The sequence below is a fragment of the Panthera uncia genome (genome assembly GCF_023721935.1).
Source record: "Panthera uncia isolate 11264 chromosome C1 unlocalized genomic scaffold, Puncia_PCG_1.0 HiC_scaffold_4, whole genome shotgun sequence".
NCBI lineage: Eukaryota > Metazoa > Chordata > Mammalia > Carnivora > Felidae > Panthera > Panthera uncia.
This window is the reverse complement of record NW_026057585.1, coordinates 24,779,381-24,793,318: the sequence shown is the minus strand read 5'-3', so window position 1 is coordinate 24,793,318 and position 13,938 is coordinate 24,779,381. Positions and strand designations below refer to the sequence as shown.

The following is a 13,938-nucleotide window of genomic DNA, read 5'->3' as shown; positions in this document are numbered from 1 at the left end:
CATTTTATATTTCTTAGTATGATCCAAACAAACTCTTTGGAGAAACTGTGGCCTCTGGCACAATATTTTCACAGCCATAAGAGTTTAGATTCCTGTGATCTCAGTGGTATTTAACAATAAATCCTGGACTACATGGTTAGCAAAAGCAAAGGGAAAATGGATGTCAAGTCCATTAATCACAGATGAAAAAAATTTTCTGGGTTGGAATGTCAACCAGGCATTAGCTGTGCTTTGCACTATAAAATCTATTCAAATGACCTCCTGATTAGGTCAGCTTGTCCTTTTGCCCTGAGATATTTTAAAAACAGAAACTGGCAGTTAGGGCTATAATCCTCATGATACTTCAGGCTGTACAGAGTAGATATTTGGTCATAAGGACAACCATAAGCAACTCCTCTGTAGCATTTTGCTTGTAGCTGTCAGCTTGACCAAATCGCATACAAAATCGATAGCAAACTGCATGTTCTGTAAAGTAAATATGTCCATTAGATGAGAAGTGTTTCAAGGTAATTCAAAATAGTCTGAAAATACACATTTGTAACTGAAGGATTTATTTAAGATTGATTTTGAGAAAAGTAAAAGTAAGCAAAACGATGTTTACTTCGTACCTCCTAGATAAAAGGAAGCACTAAGAAAAAAAATCTGAATTATACCTATCAACACTGATATGGTAGAGAATCTGATGTTGGCATTTGTGACTGTATTAGGGAGTGATATTAACCGCTAGCCATTTGTAAGTTGCAAATGCCCATTTATAAACTCCTGGTGTAAATGTACAGCCACACAATCAAGTGAGTGCATTTACAACCTGTGAATCACTAAAGACTTGGGAGGCAGCCCCTCGTCCCTGGCAGATGCTATCCACATTCCTCAGCTCTCCTGGTGGCGTTCAGAAACACAGGCTGCTTCTGAAGAAAACGAGAATAACGACTCCAAAAGGCTTAGATTAGAGCAGCTTTGAAATGGAATGCATTTTAAAAATGTGCTTTAGTGCTGCTGTAAAATGATGCTATTGTTGTGTTTGTCATACTTCTGTTAAAAATGAGGCCATTTATACAGCGTTAGGCTCAGTGAGGTAGGAGGGAGAATTGGGAGATGCTGGAATGTTTGATGATATTCTTTTCCTTTCTGGGCATCGGAAATTCCGCAGTTGTCATTCACATTAGCAGAATGTAGAACATTAGCTGAGCAAAGCCAAGATGCCCTCCTGGGAGGAATGAAGGCCACTTTGCCCATCATGTTAACCTCTTGAGTACCACATTGCTAAAGGATTTAGTGTGCATGGAGTTAGGAGTTTGGTGGGAAATATGATTCTACAAAACAAGATGGGTAAATCCAAAGGATAGGAATATCATAATGTTGGGGGACAGTCTCTGTGGTCCAGAAATTCTGGTACTCAGAGGGGCATCCATTTTACTTCCTGCTTTGTATATTCCATGGCAAAAATGAGCCTGCCCACCTCCCCACCATTCCCAACCTTCTCATCCTCCTCCACACTCCCCTACATGCTCTCTTGGAAGAAAACTTCAGGAGACAGAGAGCGCCACAGCCAACCTATTCTGATTCGTGCACCCAGTGAATGTAGTTTCACTGTTCACCTTAAGACCCATTTCTTTCAGAAAGTTTTTTTTTTAACTCTTAGATTTATCTGATCCATGTCCTTGAACTCTAAGTTTGAAAATGGGTGTAGCATGTATGAGTTTATTTGGGGGGACAAATGATTTGCTTGTACTTAAAATATCAGGCATCTCCAGTGAACCAAGAGCTTTGTGTGGGGTGCAGCATGAATAAAGTACGATTTCTGCCCTCCAACATCTTACACTGCAGCATCACAGCATAATTGCATATCGATATGTACAATTCTTCCTTCCCTTTCCCCCCAAGTTAGCAGAAAGATATATAGTGTTCTATACAGAACACTCCATTCTCCAGCCCAAGGATCATACATAGAAGTATGTAAAAAAAAGACATTTTGATTAGGAATTGAGAACAGAAAGTCCTTTCTGCAAAAAATAGCTCATGATTGAACAAAGTCTTATTCTGTTTATCTTAAGAGAAAATTCATATTTAAAAATCCAGCCTCCTCACCTTATGCATTCTTTCTGCTTTGTTAATTTCCAACTGTTCAGCTCATAGGTATATTCACTAATTTATCAAGTTTTCTTGATTTTTTTTGTTGTTCCCCAAATCAAGAACCCCACCGTCTAATGGAGGAGAAAGGTATCAACAGAAATTAACTAGTTTCTATCAGAGAATTAGGAAGAAAGTGCAGTAGGGGCAAAGAACAGCCACAAACTAACATGGCTTGGTGAGGAAGTGAGCTGTATCTTTTTGGAGGAGATGATATGAATTTTCCAAGTGTAGAAGCAAGGGAAGTGTAACCTAGGCAACAGGAACAGCATATACAAAGACACAGAAGTGAGAACAATCTTCCAAGGTTGGGGAAATGTGGTTTATCAGAGGCTTCTTGAGAATCAGGCTACAATGAGGTAAAATAAGTGGGAAAGTAGGTAGGAGTGTGAACTAAAGAGTCTTAAAAGGCAGATAAATGAATCTGGATGGTCCTTTTGGCAAGAGAGAGTTATGGCAGGATTTTGAGCAGGAGCATGGCAGGATCAGCATAACATTATGAAGATCATTTTATAACAAGAAAGACATTAAAGCAAAATAAAAAGATGCCATCGTTGTGATGTCTGGTAAGTGATGGATGACCAGCTGTGACTCCATGAGGATAACCCAGAGAAGAGATGCCCAGATCCTAAACAGGACAGTGGTGGTGAGGCTGCTGAAGAGGAAATACATTGGAGAGGCTGTCAGTAAATACACTAAACAGAAAAAGTGGTGACTAATTTGGTATGAGATGAGGTACAGAGAGAAGACATGAATGACTCTAGATTTATCGGATTACTCAACTGATGGTTGGTGGCACAAGGCAAAAGAAGAAAACAAAACAGACAAAAAAAAACCCACAACTGTTAAAAGGAGCATCTGGTGGGGACAAGGCAATGAGATTGGTTTGGGATATGTTGGGTTCTGGCTGTCTGTTGGGATCTGTAAACATCTGCCTAAACTAAACTTGAATGTTTATTTATTTATTATTTTGAGAGAGAGAGAGCATGAGCAGGGGAGGGGTAGAGAGAGAGGGAGAGAGAGAATTCCAAGCAGTCTCCATGCTCAGCACAGAGCCTGATGCAGGGTTTGATCTCATGAACCTTGAGATCGTGACTTCAGCTAAAACCAAGAGTTGGACGCTTAACCAACTGAGCCACCCAGGTGCCCCTGACTAAACTTTACACAGAGAGCCTGTCACTACATGCCAACACACAATGCCAGCCAGTTTGGAGCTCTCCTGCTTTCCGCATGCTTCTCTGTGGACCTGGTAGCAACATAATGGAGAAGTAGAAGGACCACCTGAAGGAAGAGAGAAGAGGCTGACCACGGCTTCTTTTTGCTTTCAGACTGCACTCTCAGGGAAGAGAGGTGAAAAACCCAAAGTCCAAACTGAGCTTAAAGCATCCAATAGCAGACAATATGAGACAAGTTAATTACCAATATGGCTGAGTTTTTCTATTTCATTAACTTTGGGACTTTTTGTTGGCTAAGAGTAACAAGAGAATAACTGGAAAGTCAACCAATGGCAGGGAAAGAACTAGTGACACAGAGGAAAGTTGAAGGGACAGTGGGTGAAAAAAATAAAGTGCATTGTAATCACCATCCCCATCAGGAGTCAACACAGAGGAAGAAGAGAAGGTCTGACACTGAAGCTTGAGTAACACCAACATCGAAAGAGCTGGCAGAAAAACAGCCACCTTCGGAGGAGAGATTGCTGGCATATTCCCACTTTGTTATGGATTGAAACCTCATAACAATGGCTTTTATTACCCATCATCTTTTCAGGTAAGTGAACTGAAACTTATAGAGGGAAATATTAGCCTTGAGGCCACATCACTAGTAGACGGCAGAGCTAGGACCCAGAGCCTGATGTGATTGATCTCAAAGCCACCGTGCTATCTATTCCCTAAATCTTCAAAATATCACCACTTTAGAATTACAAGGAAAATATAAGTAAAGAACTGAGTGATACTAGAACCAATAGCATAATGTTGAACCTTTGAAAGACAGGGATGGTAAGAATGTGATGCTGAGTCAAAGTACTGGAAGTGAAATTGGCATATGATTCAAGATACTGTAAATCTTCAATACCAAACTGTAAACCCTAATAACAAATATGTCTTCTCTCTGATGTTTCCCACAAGGTAGGCTGACATTCAACTTATTTCAGCCATTGAGGTCAGCTGGAGATCCTGACCAGCGTTAGTGACCTGCTGTCCCTGCTGTGGCCCTGTGTCTGGAGGTGATCCAAGGAGACCCCGTTCATCATTTCTCTCTGCACCTACACCTCATTTGTAGGTTTTTAATTTAATTTAATTTTTTATTTTTTTCTATCTGTGACCCATCATTATAGAAAACCGTCATAAAAATAATTTCACATTTGGGCTTCAATTATGTACTGAATGAAGATCTTTAGTGATGTATTTATTTAAACAAAACAAAACAAAACAACCCACAAAAAACCAAACTGGTTTTTATGGGTTAATTCACCTATTTGAACACGTTTATAAGTGAAGCCCTAAACTGATTTGAGAAGCATAAGCTTCACTTATCATTTTAGTTTTCACGAATAATAATACATAAGAATGAGGACAGGAGCGCCTGGGTGGCTCAGTCGGCTGAGCGTCCGACTTCGGCTCAGGTCATGATCTCACGGTTTGTGAGTTTGAGCTCCGCGTTGGGCTCTGTGCTGACAGCTCAGAGCCCAGAGCCTGCTTGGATTCTGTGTCTCGCTCTCTCTCTGCCCCTCCCCTGCTCACACTCTGTCTCTCTCTGTCTCAAAAATGAATAAAACATTAAAAAAACATAAAAAAAAAGAATGAGGAGACACTCCTAACTGAAAATGAGCACTAGTGAGCTAGATTATGGTTTGGGAACAGGAGAACCCAGCAAACACTCAGCAGTGGGAGCGAGCCATTGTTAGTGAAGGCTGTCATGCAGTTAGTGGTGATTTTTTTCCCCTTCTTAAAGAGTTTCTTTCTGCTTGACCTGGTCTTCATTTACGTTTTAATTTTGGAATTTTTTTCTGATAGAAACATCATATAGAACAATAAAAATAGGGTTAACTTGTTCTTTTTGAAGGAAGGCAGATTACTGAAGTGAGAGAGCCCAGCCACATCCCCAAACTGCAAAATTTGTACTGTCCAACTAGAAATAAAAGTCTGTGGCATCCTGTTCTCCAGTATTACATATCCATATTTTCTGCTCTTGCAACCTTGCAAATGTCATCTTATTCCAAAGAGTGCCTTACTGGGGCTCCTGGGTGGCTCAGGCGGTTGAGCGTCCAACTCCTGATTTTGGCTCACGTCATAGTCCCAGGGTCGTGGGAGTGAGTGTGAAGCCTGCTTGAGATTCTCTCTCTGTCTCTGTCTCTCTCTGTCTCTGTCTGTCCCCCTATCCCCTGCTCTCTTTCTCTCTGTCTCAAACAAAAATAAAATAAAATAAAAAAATAAAGAGTGCTGTATTGATAGTGCAATTTTCTGGTAAACTGAAATCTTCCCTCTCTCTTTCAGTCTTTTCTTTCTCTGCCCCCGCTCTTTCTTTCTCTCCTTCTCTCTTCTTTCAAACACACACCAACACGCACACAAAGACACACACAACTGTATTACTAGTATAGTAAGGCTGCTTTGCCTGCCATTTGCCCTGGGTATGGACCTGACCACTGAAGGAAGACTCTGTCCTGACCCTAGTGATACTTGTTATTTGATTTCTTAAATTAATTTTTTATTTGTAATCTCAGGTTTTGTTGACCTTGGAGAACTCTCTGAAAGAGCAATCTGAGAACCGATTTCAGTGTGTAGACAGGCCTATGGAGAATACGAAATAATAGTGTAGTCTGATAGGTCAAATTTTGGATTCATATTTCAAAGGTCAGAAGTGCAAATTCCATTAAGGTTGTACTTATGATAAAATTTCCTTTAACTCATTTTTTTTATCTTTAGTTTGGAAATCTAGAAGATGATCTATGATCCAGAATATTTCCTATGTTGGGAAAAAAAGCTGAGTTGTAAAAATAAATATAATGATTATGGCTAAAAATAAGATCTTATTACACTGAAATTTCGTTGAGTTCAATACGAAACAAGGGTTCAGAGGTGAATGGACAGATTTGCAATTGAAAATGCTCCTTTGGAAAAAATTAGAACCCTAATGTCACCAACAGAATTTCTGCTACACTCTTGATGTGACAGACTGGCCCGGTTTCACACAAGCTCTGGGATGTGGGTATGAGTTGGCTCAGGAAGCCTTGGGTGTGGGATGGTAGCTATGTTAGTTTCTAACAATTCAGTCCATAGCATTGTGCGGTTGCCCCCCCCCCCCCCCCCCCCGCCGCCAAATCCTTGTCCTTCTCACATACAAAATACATTCATTCCCTCCCAACAGCCCCCAGTGTTGAAACTTAATCCAGCATCAACTTGAAAGTCTAAAGTCCACTGTCTCGTGTAAATATCATCTAAGACAGATATGGCTGAGACGTGTGGTATGATTCATCCTGAGGCAGAATTCCTCTCCAGCTGTGAGCCTGTGAAATCAGACAAGTTGTGTGCTTCCAAAATACAACGGTGGGATAAGCAGAAAATATATATTGCTGTTCCAAAGGGAGACGTTGGAAAGAAGAAAGGGGTGACAGGTCCCAAGCAAGTCCAAGATCCAGCAAGACAAATTCCAATGGATCTTATGGCTTGAGAATAATCCCCGTTGGCTCGATGTCTCATTTTCTGGGCCTACTGTGGAGGCAACTTCACTCCCACATCTCAGTCCTCCCTGCCCTTCAACTTTGTGAGGTACCACCCTTGGGGGACTGGATTGGGAGAACTCTGGCCCCAGAAACAGAAGAGGCCCCCTACTTTTGGAAACCCAGGAGGAACCAGCCCTAGTCCCTGGGACCGTGGTGGGAGAAGCAATGTTACAACGTCTGAATCCCTTTCAGGGTTCCTTCTTCCCTTCCTTAAGGAATAATGCACATTCACAGCTGAATAGTTTTATGGGCCGGTCTTGTCAAATCCAGCAAGTCTGGCGGCCTTCCTTCCTTCTGTCCTGCTGTCTCCCTTAGTTCAAAATGGCAGTGTCTTTGCTGGTATAATCCTATTTTCTTTTTATTGAGCCAGGCTGTTGGTGTTATGTTCTGAACATGCATTCTTTCTTTCTTTTTTTTTCTTTTTGCTATATAGACAGGCTGAGAATTTTCCAAACCTTTAAGTTCTTTTCTGCTTAACACTTCCTTCTTCACTTCCTCTTCATTTCTCTCTTCTCACATTTTGCTTTAAGCAGTCAAGAGACTCCAAGTTGCTCCTTCAACACTCTGCTTAGAAATCTCCAAAGCTAAATATCCAATTTCACTGCTTGCAAGTTCTACCCTCTGCAAACCAGTAGAATACACTTTATAACAAAGACCGTCTTTCCTCCAGTTTCCAATAACACGTCCCACATTTCCAGCTGAGACCTCACCAAAATTGCCCTTAATTGTCCATATCTCTGGCAAGCCGTTACCCAGTTCCGAAGCTGCCCGCATGTGCCTTGGCGTTTCTTACAACAGCATGCCATTTCCTGGCACCACATCTATTTCAACCTCATCTAAACCTAATTACCTTTCAAAGAATCATCTCCAAATATATCAAATTAGGGGAGTAGGACTTCAACACATGAACTGGAGGTGGGGGTGGGGGTGGGGGGATCTGATTCAGTCCTGAGCAATAGAGAAAAGGAAGGGAAAGAAATACTTTTTCCTTTGGCTGCGACTTCCCTGCCTCAGCTCTAGTTGACTCACATTATCTGTGGATGAGGAAGAGCTTGGGAGATTCCTGTGTTCACCTGTCTCCACTCCTAGTTCCACAAACACATGCTTTGTTAATTCTATCATGCTGTGGTCTTGAACAAATTCTCGAATAGTCCTGAAGCATGGTTTTCAGGTTTTCTTGCGGCTGAGTGAATAATGTCAAAGGCTGTGCAGATGATAAAATGTGGATAGAGCTACACCATAAAGGTTTCTGGCAAACCAATAGTGCATGCCCCAAGTAAGCCTATGAAAGTGGTGTCAGTTCATTTTAAATGTCAGAGGCCAAATCGAACATGCTAGACAAGAATTGGCCACACCTGGACTAGATGTTCTCTAAATTATCTTCAAGACTGAACTGTGTGAATTAGCTATAGATACCAACTGTATTTCCTCCTACTCTTCCCATTCTCTGAGACTCAGTGAGGATCAGGAAGCCTGTCCCATCCTTCATCACTTAAAAATATTTATTTAAGATTCTCTGCAGTTGTGGTCAATGAGATTGGATCCTTTTTTCCCCATAGAATCTTCCTTGAGATAGTAAGACCATGATGAGGCAGGTCAGATTTAGGAAGATGGTAAGTCAAAAGCACCCACCATGGGGTGCTGGGTGGCTCAGTCGGTTAAGCGTCCGACTCTTGATTTTGGCTCAGGCCATGATCACACAGTTCATGAGTTCGAGTCCCACATTCGTGCTGCACTGACAGCAAGGAGCCTGCTTGGGATTCTCTCTCTCTGCCCCTCCCCCCACACTCTCTCTCTCAAAAATAAATGAACATTTTTAAAAAAACACCCACTGAGATATTCAACTCTAATGAAGTCTTGACATTTTAAAAATCTGTTATTACAGTTAACTAGCTGGCTCAATGTCTTCTGGAATACTATCTTTTCTCATCCTCGTTTCTCAAGAAATGGTAATCACTTTTGCTATTGTCATTTTTTTTCCTTTGTAGGAGAATCTTCATGTGGGGTAGAGAGGGAAATCATCTGAAGGTCTGTATATTCCAAACTGTCAGATATTATTGAAGATCAAAGGGCAAGATTATTGATGTCCAAATTGATTGGCTTTCTTGGCATCATGATTCCAGAGCCACTAAACTGATAAAATCAAAAGGGTATTTAATATTGCATATGAACATTTTATACAGAATCAGATGATGGCATGAAATGTAGGCTCATCGTCTCTTTAAAAGGTTGTAAGGTTATTTCATAAGATTTCAGATCATCTTTAGGGATTTTATCTGTAGCTAAGTCTGTTGTTTGGGTATTTATGCCACATACAAACCTAAAACCTGGAGTAATTTGGTTTCAAATGAGTGGTGGGGCAGTGGAGGGTGTGTGAAGGTGACTGGATCCAACAAGAAATTCTCCTGCTGGCATCTCGACTGTGACCTCCTGGGGGCAGGAGTGTCTCACTCCTTTGGTTCCTTTGGATTTGGTGATAATTTAGGGATGGCCCTACTGTTTTTTGTTTTCATTTTTGTCTTTTGTTGTTGTTGGTGGTGTTTTTTTCCTGGGTTATAGCAGAACCCAACAGGAAGGATACACTTAAGCAAAGGGGATCCAGATCTTAGGCTCTGAATCATATTCCTTCACCAGGGACTTGCTGGACCTCAGCTCCATGTGTCCCTGGGGAGTTCTTATGAGGACTGGGTGACCATTATTGTTATATTTGCTACTTCCTCTCTTCACTGCTCCCCTCTGGCACACCAGCCCCTCATTCTGTGGCTTGCCAGCTATCACAAGGCCCTTAGCCTCTGGCTGTGGCTGTGAATCCCCTGTGGCTTTGTGAAGTCCCTGACTACCAGGGGTTTACTACTTTTGATTCTGATGATTACCTCCTGAAGGGAGAAAAGGCTCATTTTCCCTTTAGTGTTTATCATTTCTTAGGCCACAGTACAGACAGTCATTGCTTACTGAGTTCTATTCACTGGCCTTAATGGAGTATTATTTCATTTTATCTGAACTTTGGCACAATTTCCCTTCACTGAATTTGGGATAAAAATAAAGGGGTTTTGTATAGTACCATACACAAATCATTCCCCCCAACCAGGGTCCGTACACTGGTCTTTGATGGAATGAAGAACCCCTCGATCTTTCCTCCCTCAAGTTGATTTATGGTGCCATCCAGCACCCCATCCCCCTTTCCCTCTTCCCTTTCCTTCCTTGCTTCCTTCCTCCCTTCTCTCCTTCCTTCTTGATTGCTAATGGATGTGTGGAGGCCAGACCTTGAGGAAAAGATTGAGAACTGGCTCCTGGTTCTGGGGAAAGATGAGGTGAGCAAAGACCAGGAAGCTGTGAGAAGCTTTTGCAGACATTTACTTCTCCAGGCTGCCTCTGGAGAGCGAGCGGCTCACTAATCTCCCCAAGGCGGGGCCACTAAGCATTTGGCTGCATCCCTTGCTGCCCCGGAGACAGGGGCTTGGACTTAGTGTTCAGACTGCCAGACACGGTACTTTAGGAGCATCAACTTGAGGGGAGAGGCATCAGTAAGAGAGGGGGCTGGGGTAAGAACTGTTTTGACGATGACTATTTTTTTCAACTGCAAATAACCCAGAATGGGGTCTGTAATATAAGATGAAGAACTAAGGACAAAATGTAAGCCCTGTTTAATTTACCTGTTTGTCTTTGTGGGTTTACGTTAACCCTTATTATTGAGTCCCCGTAGTACTATTTTCTAATTAAAACATATATGTCTAATGAGTTTTCAGAATAACAAAGCATTTATAATACTCTAATGAAGGGCATTCTTTTCATCTTTATTTACTTAGCAGCATAATCAAGACCAACTTAGAAAGGTTAGCTGTGGTCAGAAGAAATTTATGAAGAGTGGCTATTAAGAGATAGAGCACATGTATGCAGACTGTGTTTAATAATGGTAAGTAGGACGTGTTTATTAAAATGATGCAGGGATTTTATCCCTTCATTCTTGATGTCTCTTAGTACCTGACATTATACTGCTACGGTTTCCATGGAAACAGCACACACTCTTCCTTTCAGCTGTCCTGAAGTTCAAGCCCTGCTGTTGCAATAGAAATTCTCAGGAACACCTCCACTTTTATTAAAAACAAAAATACCAAGTCTATGCAAAAAGTAAAAGCAAAAAAAAAAAAGAGGGCAAAAAAAATCCATCGACTATATTGCAGAGAAGAAACGAGAATGTGCAATATTTTCATTAAGAGGGAATCAAGAAACAATTTACTATGCTGGAGGTTGAGAGCATCTGTCATTTCCTTCCCCTAAATTACCTTAGAATTGATCCTCTGGAGCCTGCCTTAACATCTGCACCTTTCATTTCTAATTCAATATATTCTATTTTTAGTTTTCTGGAAATATCTCTTTTACTGATTTAAGAAGTCGTTTCTCTGTGACTCCCCCCAAAAATGTTGATTTCTGTCTATAAGTTGTGACTTTAATAAAGAGAGTTTACATTTAGGATACGATTGTTGGAATAAGACATTTCACATATGTTCACCATGAGGTGGGTCTCCTGTCCATAGTAGCCTTTTGTTTGGTTTATTAGCTAAGATGCTTTGGGTTGCAAGTAACAAAAAACTTAACGTCAATTGTTCTGTATAGGAAAGTGGATTTGTTGGCTTGCATTACCAAAGCGTCCAGAGGCATGATTTGATCTGGGCTCTGGGTCTGGTCCTCCAAGTGCCAATACAGTCCTCGGGCTGGCTGCTTCACTGTGACAAAATGCCTGATGCAGTTACTCAGATTACACCAGCCTGCCATACAAGAGCCAGAAAATGAGGACATCCTTTTTAGGATCCCCTATGAAATAGCTTCTTTAGATCTATAATTCTGATGGTGTCAAAGGCACGCCCTTGAGTCAATAACTGGGCAGGACAGAGGGTTATGTTGACTGTCCTTGGGCAAGAGACACGTGTTCCATTCCTGGGTCATAAGGGCTGCATGGCAGAGGTATGGATATCAATGTAAAACTTGCGGAGATTACTGAGAGAAGAATGGATAGAGGCTGGAGAAACAGCCACTTTCCACAAATTTTGGAAGAGAGATGTTGCTTAGATGCAATCTCACCTTCTTTCCTATCCCTGATTTAACCTTCCCTGTTTATTCTGATTTAATATTGCAGCCTGCCCTCCCAATCACATTATCTTGTATCACTCTACGCTCTGTTTTCTTGCACAGTACTTAAGACTTTTACCATATTATAAAATTAATGTTTAGGGTGCTTACTGTTACCATGTTTGTTGGTTATTCTGTTCAATGGTGCATTCGAAGCACTTAGTGAATGTCTGGCTTTATAGATATTTGTTGAATAAATGAATGAACTGGATAAATGAATAATTGAATCTGGCAGATACTTTCTGGCCATTTATTAAGCCAATCTGATTGTTCAGATTTTTGACAATTAGAGATAGTGTCCAAAACCCTATTTCTAAGAGATCATTCCCCAGAGATTTTTGTTCCTGCATGTTGTTGGTTGTTGTGCTTCTGTAAGCAGGTGGCTGAAACACCAGCCTGTCTTGGACATTCTGAGAGAGATTTGTTTCAAAAAACCCTTGACTTGGTTGGGAATCAGAATGGTGGGATATATGAAAGGCTTGTTTCTATTGTAAGGACTGTATCTCTCTGCTTTATGCAGCCAAATTCATTCTGGGCTTGAAGGAATTAACTGCGCCTTAGAGGAGTTGTCACCTGGCCGCTTAAGGTGCCAGTGGAGAGGATCTGGTAGCACTTGCCTACAAGCCTCTCTGGACAATTTGAAGTTTTTCTGAGAGAGAGAGAGAGAGAGAGTGAGAGAGAGAGAGAGAGAGAGAAAGCATGAGACTGTGAGAGCAGGGGAGGGACAGAGAGAGAGGGAGAGGCAGAATCTCAAGCAGGCTCCACGCCCAGCACAGAGCCCAATGCGGGGCTTGATCCCATGACACTGGGATCGTGACATGGGCCAAAACCAAGACTGAGCCACCCAGGTGCCCCTGGACAATTTGAAGTTTAATGTCAGCCTGAAAGCAAGATGTCCTCATTTGAGGGTAAAACCCATCTCTTTCTCTACAGTGGCTATTCAGCTGCGTTCATGTGACTCACGAGTGACCTAAGCAGTTTCTTCACAAAGCACACATGGAGAGCACAGACACAGAGGCAAGTTGGGGGAGAGCCCTGGCAGGTAAATTTTCTGCGCTCAGTGACCTGGGAACAGGAATGAAAAATCCTATTGCTCTTTTGGGAGAAAGGCTAAAATTCACAGTGTTGCTTAGCTTGTCGGCAATCCTTGCTCAGGACATTTTGATTGCTGAGGGCACGTTCTAACTTTCGGTTCAGCTCTGTCTATTGGCCTGTCAAGCATACCTCAGGTGTCATACAATGGGTTCCACTTCAGTACAGTGACCCCATTCTCTACCACTGGGGTGTGAGAGTACAGGATTTAGGATACCACTCACTGGAGACCACGTCCCCAGCTCCAGACATAACTTCATCTAATTATTCCAAACAAATGCCTGTTCTGTGGGTTCTCTTGCCTTACACATCAAGTCCCAGTGACTTCCAGAGATGGTAACCACACGAATCAATATTGCCATTGTGTTAGATGTAGCACTCCCTGCCAGAAATCCGTCTCACTGTGATGATTACGTAAAAGGTTCTTAGATGGTTTTCTCACCACAATGCTTGACTCTAGGGTTGGATAAAGTTACCTGAAAAGGTCACCTTATTCAGGTGACTATATGCAAGAATCATCTGAGGCCAGTGTAGTATGAAACCTGTTTAATGCCCTATACAGCATGGGCACCAGGCAATCCAAATGGAGGCTGGCCAATGAGCCGAATGTATCAGCCTTGCCAAAGAACTACCTATGTGAGCGGTGATCTCAGCCTCCAGTTCCCCTCACGATCTGCAGATTAAATGATCACTTTTCAGAGTTTTTGTGTGTCATCTCATCTATTTCAACAGGTTACCTCCCTTTTTTCTAAGGGAGGTAAGTGACATGCTTAAGGTCAGAGGTAATCCAAATAAATTCTGGAACCCCATGTGCTCCAATCTGGATATGTTGTCTCAGGCATAGAAACACAACCTAGAAAACCAAAAGT

At 41.8% G+C, this 13,938-nt stretch overlaps 1 long non-coding RNA gene across 1 annotated transcript; it reads left to right on the top strand.

Moving 5' to 3' along the window:
* The first annotated feature begins 4,002 nt into the window (after positions 1-4,002).
* Positions 4,003-13,151, top strand: LOC125912375 (uncharacterized). Its single transcript, XR_007454689.1, has 3 exons — positions 4,003-4,406; positions 10,657-10,763; positions 12,911-13,151. It is a non-coding gene; the product is annotated as an uncharacterized LOC125912375 (long non-coding RNA).
* The last annotated feature ends 787 nt before the right edge of the window (positions 13,152-13,938 follow it).